The sequence below is a fragment of the Palaemon carinicauda genome, chromosome 16 (assembly GCF_036898095.1).
Source record: "Palaemon carinicauda isolate YSFRI2023 chromosome 16, ASM3689809v2, whole genome shotgun sequence".
Taxonomy (NCBI): Eukaryota; Metazoa; Arthropoda; class Malacostraca; order Decapoda; family Palaemonidae; genus Palaemon; species Palaemon carinicauda.
The window spans coordinates 82,343,480-82,353,479 of NC_090740.1; positions in this window are offsets into that span (position 1 = coordinate 82,343,480).

Below are 10,000 nucleotides of genomic sequence, written 5' to 3' on the forward strand. Positions count from 1 at the left end.
GAGAGAGAGAGAGAATTACAGTGTGTGCGGTTAGCTATATGTGGGGGAGGGGTCATATTGTAGATACGCAGGGTTTAGGCGATCAATGGAGACACTTTCTACTTTGCCCTGAATATTAATTAAGGTATCTTTCAGTTTGTGATGAGTAATGTATCATTATAATAATGTGCTGTGTAACCTCAAATGTTAAGTGTATTGCACAACATTGCATCATATTGCTTTGATTAAATATGTTCACGAATGTATATAAGTAAAATTATTTCTTTTGATATCAGGATTCGAGCATTTATTAATCACCTCAAAGATTGGATGTGATTCTCTATAGTTTTGTATTGAAGTAAGATTTAAGTCTTTTGATAGCGATGCTCTTTTGTTGACTAGCAATGTTTTGGTTTGTCAGATTGTTTATGAGACGCTCCACGCTCATAGCTGGGAGTTGGTTATCACAGAGCAATGTAATCACAAGAAAATGTTAAACATATTTTTAAGAATACCAACGTATCCTTAAATCCCATCGAGAAAAATCGGCAACTTTAAATGGGATCCCCTGGATAATTACTAATAATTCTTCACTCATTTCAGGTTACTGAGTAACATGCAGAATTCATTAGACATCCTGCAACCAATCCTACATTGACGACGAGGATGGGATCCCCTGGATAATTGCTAATAATTCTTCACTCATTTCAGGTGAGTGAGTAACATGCTGAATTCATTAGACATCCTACAACCAATCCTACATTGGCGACGACCAGGAGGACGAATACACACAGAAAAAATATAGGAGCTTTTTCAGATCGACGGCCAGCAGCAGAAGAAAAAAGGAGCTTTGTGAATCAACGGCCAGGAGCAGAAGAAAAAGCCCAATGAAGATTTCCCAAGCAACAAAACTGAGGAATTTTATCACACAAGCCAACAAAAGAAGAGAAGACTAACGAAATTTTAAGGTTGGGTCGGCTACAAAACTTTAGAACACTACTCTAATATAGGTATTAAGGTAAGCAATCAAAATGCCTCTTGACATTTAATATCCTGAACGATTTAGCATCACAGCTGAACCCAATCCTGTGGCAACACGATGGCAACAGTGGTGTGAGGAATTTAAGATTTATTTAGAAGCATTGGGGTATATAAAGGATCCCCAAAAGAAGGCATTATTACTTCATACAGCTGGTAGGGAAGTTTGCGAAGTGTTTAAGTCATTGCAGCCTACAGATGACACAAGTGAAGCTGCAATTAAGGCTCTTACCACATATTTTGCTCCTCAGGTCGATAATTTTTTTTTGTAAGGTATCAGTTTACAGCACAAGCATATCAGAAAGAAAATGAAAGTTTAGAAGTATTTGTGTCTAGACTAAAGAATTTAGCTGTATCATGTGAATTTCTAAAGTTAGAAAATGTTATCATACATCAAGTTATTGTACATTGCACATCGCAAGAACTAAGAAAGAAATTATTGCAAGATAAAGATTTAACATGAGAAAAGGTATTGATAACAGGCCGAGCTTTAGAAACATCAAATAGGCAAAGTAACATAATACAATGCAAAATTCTAAAATTAATACAATAGGTTCTAAGTGGAAAAACAATGAGAATCAGAGAAGGAATATGTCAAAGCCTAGTCATAGAAAAGTGCCTAACACTAATGGTCATAAATATCAGAGTCAGGCCTATACACAGAAACAACAGGAAAAACCCAAGTGTCATAGGTGTGGTAAAACAGATCATCTTGCATACGAAACAAAGAAATGAACTGCTACTGGACAAACATGCCAGAATTGCAGGAAGATGGGCAATTTTGCAACTGCTTGTCGATTCCCTAAACAGTACGTAAAGAAAATAAATACTACAGTTGATACTATTGGTCAAGAGAATAATGCGAAAAATTTTCATTATAATCAGGTTAGGTCCGAAACTGATTTTGCATTTCGCATTAATTCCGTCAACAAAGGTGCAAACAAATCTATCATGGTATATGTAATAATAAATGGTAAACCAATTTTGATGTAAGTTGACACAGCAGCCGATGTATCAATTATATCTGAGAAAACAGCTAATAGCGTTTCTAATTCGTTATTAGAAGGTACAAATAGAGTTTTGAAAGGTTATAATGGTTTTGATATTCAGGTAGGAAGGTGCTACGTAGAAGCACAGTACAAATAACAGAAATTAGAGAGAATGCCATGAACAGTAGTAACAGATAATGGACAAACTTTGCTAGGTTTGTATTGGTTACAGTATTTGAAGTTAGATTGGCCTAGTATTTTGAAGGTTACAGGTAGACAAGATGAATACAAAAATGAAATGTCTCTGGATAATATCATATCAGAGTTTCATGATGTATTTGAATATAAAGTAAGTACAGTAAAGAACGCAAAGGCAATTTTAGTTTTGAAACCTGACAGTGCTCCTAGATTTTGTGCTCCCAGACCAGTACCGTATACATTGAAAAGTGCAGTTGAAATCAATCAGAAGATTGGAAAATAAAGGTTCCTGGGAAAAGGTTACATATTCAGACTGGGCTACTCCATTAGTTCCTATTTTGAAGGGAAAAGGACAGGTTAGGTTATGTGGGGATTACAAATTAACATTAAATCCACAACTGCAAGTAGCTCAACATCCATTACCGAATCCGAAAGACATGTTTGCAACTATGTCAGGATGTAGTGTTTTTTTTAAAGTTAGATTTAAAACAAGCATTTCAACCGCTTCCCATGGATGAAAGTTCACAAAAATTATGTACAGTAAATACATCCTTAGGTTTGTTTAGGCCAAAGAGATTACCTTATGGAGTTGCAAGTAGTCCAGCTATATGGCAAAAAAACTATGGATAAGATTTTTTCAGGAATGCAAGGAGTATTCATTTTTATAGATGATATTTTAATTGCTGGTAAATATACAAGAGAGCATAGAGAAAGATTGCGAACAGTTCTGAAGAAGTTAAAGGAACATAATATTAGAGTAAATAGGAGCAAATGTATTTTAGATGTTGATTAAGTGGAATACTTAGGTTTTGTAATTGAAGGCAAGGGTATTCACAAAACTGTACAATCACCAAAAGTGCAGGAAAATGTTAAGGATTTACAGTCATATTTAGGTTTAGTAATATTTGATGGGAATTTCATTCAGAATTTGTCTAAAATTGCACATCCATTGTATAATTTGTTGAATAAGGGTGTAGAATGGAAGAGGACAAAAGAGTGTCGGGAATCTTTTGAAAGAATCATACAGGAAATAACATCACCTACATTCCTAGTACATTATCAAATGGATGTAGGGGTTGAATTGATATATGATGCATCCAACAGAGTTTTATGTGCAGTATTATATCATGTAATGCCAGATGGAACAGAAAAACCAATTGCATTCACTTCTAGAGTCTTGAACAAGGCAGGAAGGAATTACTCTTAAATAGAAAAATAAGGTTTAGCATTCGTGCACAGAGTTAAGAAATTCCATATGTATCTTTATGGTGGGAAAAAGTTCACACTTGTTACAGATTATAAACCTTTATTAGCAATATTGGGTCCAAAAACAAGTTTACCTACGTTGGTAGCTGCAAGACTACAACGTTGGGCAATTACGTTAGCCGCGTATCACTATGATATGGAATACCGTCCAACATCAAATATGGGTAATACAGATGCTATATCTAGATTACCAGTAGACAAAGCTCCAGAAGAGTATGATGACAGTATTCTGTTAATTTCTGTATATGATATACCCAAACTGCCAAAGATGTAGCACAAAGTACCAAGAGAGCCCCAGTACTTAGTAAGGTTTTAGAAAGTTTAATGACCGGTAGGGACTTATGTGGAAAAGAGGAAAATTGTAAACCCTATAAGGATATATGGTATGAACTGAGTGTAACACAAGGAATAGTGATGAGAGGTTCACGGGTAGTTATTCCTAATCATTGGGGAATAATGTATTATCTGAAATACATGCTGATCACCAAGGTATTGTAAGATCAAAGTCAATTGCAAGAAATTTTGTATGGTGGCCAGGTGTAGATAAAGATATAGAATCTTATATAAAGAATTGTATGAATTGTGTTATGCAACAGAACAATCCTCAACTTGCTAGAATGCACCCGTGGGAGTTACCCAGGTATCCATCGCAAAGAGTGCATATAGATTTTGCAGGTCCTTTTTTAAATTGTTTGTTTTTGATAGTAGTAGATACTTACAGTAAATGGCCAGAAGTTATCTCTATGAAGACAACAACGTCTTACGCCACAATAAAAGAGTTAATGCAAATTTTTTCTACATATGGTATTCCAGAAAAAGTGTTACAGATAATGGTCGACAATTTACCTCACAAGAGTTTAAAGAATTTTGTAATTTCAATGGTATAAAGCATACATTTTCAGCAACATATCATTCCTCTACCAATGGAGAGGCTGAAAGATTTGATAAAATATTTAAATACAATATGAAGTGTAGAAAAGCAAATTCAGGTAATATATTTTTGCATGTATTAAAGTTTTTATTGTCTTATAGAACAACGCCGCACAGCACAACAGGCGTGACATCGTCAAATTTGTTGATGGGGAGGAGGATAAGGTGAAAGTTGGATTTGTTGTATCCAAGTTTGCAAAGTGATTTAAAAGATAAAGGGTATAAACAAGTAGTTAAGCTTCCTAATGTAAAACCTTTTCTACCTTTATCTGATGTCATGGTAAGATCGTACAACACTCCAGAGAAGTGGGTACCAGGAGATTGTGTGAGAGAGATAGGAAATTTACATTATGATGTTAACATTGATGGAAATGTTGTAAAACGTTATGTTGATCAATTACAGCCATTAAACAGAAATACAGTAGAGCATGTGAATGTTAGAGATGGTAAACTTTCAGAAGTAGTTAGATCAAATGCGTCAAATATTAACCAAGATGCTCTAACATCAAATGTAGATTCAGAACCAAATGTTTACCAGTACAAGATGAGGTTAAAGTGCTTCCTAATAGGAGTAATAAAGGAAAGCCCCTTGAGAGATTAGATTTATAAAGATTTTTACAATGTCAAGTTAAGGGGGAGGAGACTGTAATGTATTATTGTAATAATGTACTGTGATAACTCAAATGTTAAGTGTATTGCGCAACATTGCATCATATTGCTTAGATTAAACATGTTCACGAATGTATATAAGTAAAATGATTTCTTTTGATATCAGGATTCGAGCATTTATTAATTACCTCAAAGATAGGAGGTGATTCTTTATAGTTTTTTTTACTGCATTAGGATTCAAGTCTTGTAAAAGAGATGCTCTTTTGTTGATTAGCAATTTTTTGGTTAGACAGATTGTTTATGAGGCACTCCGCGCTCACAGTCGGGAGTTGGTTGTCACAGAGCAAAGTAATCACAAGAAGATATTGATTTTATTTTCAAGAATACCAACGTATCATTAAATCCCACTAAGAAAAATTGTCGACTTTAAATGGGATCCCATAGAAAATTACTAATAATTCTTCACTCATTTCAGGTGAGTGAGTAATATGCTGAATTCATTAGACATCCTACAACCAATCCTACAGGTTGGATAACAAAGAAAGGGCCCTTGTAAGTTGGTGGCAGCAGTGGATGGGAGTGAATTGCTCCACAACGTAATGCCGGTACTAGAGTTTGTTGGAGCATGTTTCAGATGGAAAAAAATCAGTAGGGACGATCAACAGGTTGCCATACACCATTTCAGATGCTGAGATATAGGGGGCCTTCCCCAGCAATGTGTTGAAGGTTGCAGTTATAGTTAGCCTTGGTGTAGAGTATTTGCGTTGATGGGTGGGCAAGGTGTTGGAATGTCGAGGGAAGGCATGCAAAAGGGGTGTGTGGCCTGGGAGAATGATGAAGGGCGTATCCTTTAAGAAATGGCGAAAGTTACGTAGATTCAAATGCACTAACATCAATTTGTGTTGAAGGTAGAATAGCTACATTCAGTCTTTGACAGTTTTTTACTGAGAAAGGCTACTCATTAGGCAGGAAATCCCAATGATCATATGATCAAGTACTGCGCCAATAGCCTCGTCATTTCTATTGGTAGAGAGAGGGGCAAGTAGTTTGGAAAAAGTGAGAGCAGCAGCCTCATAAGGCATTCTTTACATTGCTAAAGGCCACTTCCTGAAGGGAACTCCACTTTAGGTCTTTTGGCTTGCCCTTTTAGGTTCATAGACACCTAATAAGAGCATTATATGAGTTCGAAAGTAAAAAACACCTTTGCTTTATGCAAGTAAGGGGTAACATCAGCGATGCTTGGAAGTGGTGGTTATCCAGTTCTATCCGCATGTTCAAAAACTTCTGTAATCCTCACAAGGGCACAGGTAGAGTTTTAGCAAAGGTCAATTTATTTCAAACGTTTGCTTAATAGCTGCCAATAGATCTAGGTCCAGACGCCTGAATCTGACAAACACTGGGGACTCCGTTGTCTTCATATGGTTATAAATACTATGCTTGGCGGGAACCGTGGGCGTTGGTGAAGTTCAGTTCAGGAAACTTCTGGGTATGACATGAAGAAAAGGCCAAAGGCATCTATGGGTGTGCAAGGTCACAGGGGTTGGTTTAAAGAAGTGTTGATGAGTCTCCATTGATTAATCATCAATGTACCACATCAAGAAAGAGGTGGAATTGGGCGAGGTAATCTGCACCGATAATTAGCAATGTTACATTGGTCATGAAAAACTTCCAATGGTATTTGGTTTCCCAGACAATAGTGTGAGTTTCTCGCCCTATGGGTGGTGATATCAAATGTGTTGGGAGCAGCCAGGCAGACAACAGCAGGCTTAAAATGACTACGGCATGTCCTTTAGAGTGACATTGGTAGAAAGGAATAGTAAACACAAGTGTCTACCAAAAACCGGACGTCCGTACCTGCATCATGTTAAAAGAAAAGGTTCGTGACAGTGGAGGCTACCAACACGAACACTCGCTTACTTACGAATTTTTTTGGGCCACTGACAACTGTCTGGTAATTTCTTTGCAGAAGCCTCAAATCTGGAGTGATATTATCATAACTGCAGCCCCAAGTTGCTGTGGAGATCATTGGTTTGGGGTATGAGCGATTGGTGGCATATGAGGCAGGTGGTCGGCTTGATTGACACTCTGGTATGTTACGGGACGGGGTTGTGTCCTACACCACTTACATCAGCTCTAATCGGTGTTGAATGGTTTTCCTCATTGTCAGGAGTGGAGGTGCTTACAGAGGTGCTAAAGGTGGTGAAGTGGCTTTCCATCAGGGCATCGAGTTTGGTCATCATTTCCTTCATAGATAAACATATGACATCGCTGATTGCAGCGTGAAATGGTTCAATTAGGCATCATACCCAAAAGGCACAGAGTACCTCAACTTCCCGAGAAGAGCCATCAGTGGCAGGTTGCCAGCAAGATATATTGGGTGTACCCTTGGGGGCAAGTGGAATTTTTGCTTTATTGCTCGAGAAGGTATGTTTTTTAGGGCATCATACACTTTGCGGGTGTCTTCATGGTTGCAAAGCCAATCGGAAATTTTCGGGAAAGTGTCCTCTGGTATACCCATGAGGACATCGTCTGCTTGGCTGCTTGAGTAAGTTACGCAATTGATGTGAAATTTAACTTTAACACACTGAAACCAGGTAAATGCTTCTCTTCTAGCGAAGAGCGGTAATTTAATTGATGTGGCATGGATAGGAGAGTTGGTTTTGTTGGTTGGCATCAAAAGAGTTGGGTGTAGTTGTAGCAGGAGACTTACAGGCAGCGGTACGTGACTCATCAATGTGGTAATCTGATAAGGATCTTAATGGGAAGAACAGGTAAATTGGCAAAAGTTGCTAATAATTCTCATTGGACATCAAAATGGTTTTTCAGGTATATTTTCATTTGTTTTGGACGAATCTGATGATGATTATTGGCGGAAATCCTTAGTTGTTGAGTTAGATATTGACACCATCAATTCCATTATCTATTGATTTCTGAATAAACTCATCGTCAAATTCTTTCAAAACATGAGAAAATATGCCAGAAAACAATTCTGTTATCCTGTTTTACTGAGAAAACAAGTACTCATGAAAGTGAAAAAGCATTGACAACCATTGACAATGTTCACAACTTACGAATCGCACTGGCACAAGTAGAAACTGTTCAAACGTATCGGTCTCCTAGGATTTTGCCTTATTTTTTTTTAAATTAATAGATAACTAACCTCACCTAACATAGTATGAAAACTGGTTGCTAAGACACCCCTGTTGCAGGTCACATGAAAAAAAAAAATCTTTGGTAACGTAGTACTAGTAGCACACTGTTCAAACACTTTCAGATATGATTTTTCCTAAGACTTTGCCTTCATTTTCTTATATTTAATAAATAGCTAACTTGACCATACCTAATCTAACCTAACCTAGTAAGAAAACAGGTCACTAACCTCCCCCTGGAACCACGTTGCACGTCACATAAAAAATAAAAAATTAACAATTTTAGGTAGCGCTGTACCAGTAGTACACTGTTCGAACACTTTCAGACTTGATTGTGGCTTCTAATTTTATTATTTGTTTAATTATGAAAAGATTACTAACAAAATGTTAATACCCAGATTTTTACCTTCATCACTATCGGACTCCAACTCGTCATCGGTGGCCAGGAAGTTGTCTGCAGATTGCTGTACTTGATTTCACATAGGTTTGTAGAGTCTAGCAGCTTCAAGGAAAAAATTATGGTGAGCATCACTGAAAAAGTTATGAAAAAGAGAACGTCCGAAATACTGTTCGAAATATGCCCTTTTCATTCCAGGACATTTAGACCACTCTTTAACATTCCTCCACAATCGCTCTACAGTTGGAGTATGAATACTGCTATTGTCTGGGTTAATGAAGTTTTCACTATGATTTATCACCTTATAATAAACCTTTGTTTTCAAGAGTTGTATATGCGGCCCAGCCATCACTAATTATGACAAAACTTGGCTGTATATATTTCTTGATTATAAATATAGACAGAAAAATGTGGATGTAAAGCGCAAGGTAAGTGAGGCAAAGAGGGCAGCTGACCTGAGGTGGAGTCAGGGATTTGGTCATTCATATGAAGAGAATAAGAAGAAGTTTTGGAAAGAAGTGAAGAGAGTAAGGAAGGCTGGTTCAAGAATTGAAGAGACAATGAAAGATGGAAATGGAAGGGTGTTAAAAGGAGAGAAGGCAAGGAAAAGGTGGGTGGAGTATTTTGAAAGTTTATTGAATATTGAGGATAATAGGGAGGCAGATATAATTGATGTTGCAGGTGTTGAGGTACCGGTGATGGGAGATGAGAATAAGAGAAAGATTACAAGAGAGGAAGTGAGGAGAGCACTAGATGAAACGAGAGTAGGAAAAGCATCTGGTATGGATGGTGTGAGAGCTAAGATGTTGTAGGAAGGTTATGTGACTGTACTTGAATGATTGGTGAGATTATTTAGTATGTGTTTTGTGTTGTCATTGGTACCAGTAGATTGGGTTTGTGCGTGTATTGTACCACTATACAAGGGTAAGGGAGATGTGCGTGAGTATTTTAATTCAAGGGGTATTAGTTTGTTGAGTGTATTTGGAAAAGTGTATGGTAGAGTACTGATTAATAGGATTAAGGATAAAACAGAGAATGCATTCTTAGAAGTTCAGGGTGGTTTTAGAAGAGGTAGGGGTTGTATGAATCAGATTTTTACAGTTAGGCAGACATGTCAGAAATGTTTAGCAAATGGTAAGGATGTGTATGTTGCGTTTATGGATCTGGAGGAAAGCATAAGATAGAGTTGATAGAGAAGCAATGTGGAATTTAATGAGGTTATATGGAGTTGGTGGAAGGTTGTTGCAAGCAGTGAAAAGTTTCTACAAAGGTAGTAAAGCATATGTTAGGATAAAAAATTAAGTGAGCGATTGGTTTCCGCTGAGAGTGGGACAGAGACAGGGATGTGTGATGTCACCGTGGTTGTTTAACTCGTATGTTGATGGAGTGGTGAGAGAGGTGAATGCTCGAGTGCTTGGATGAGGATTGAAACTGGTAGACGAGAA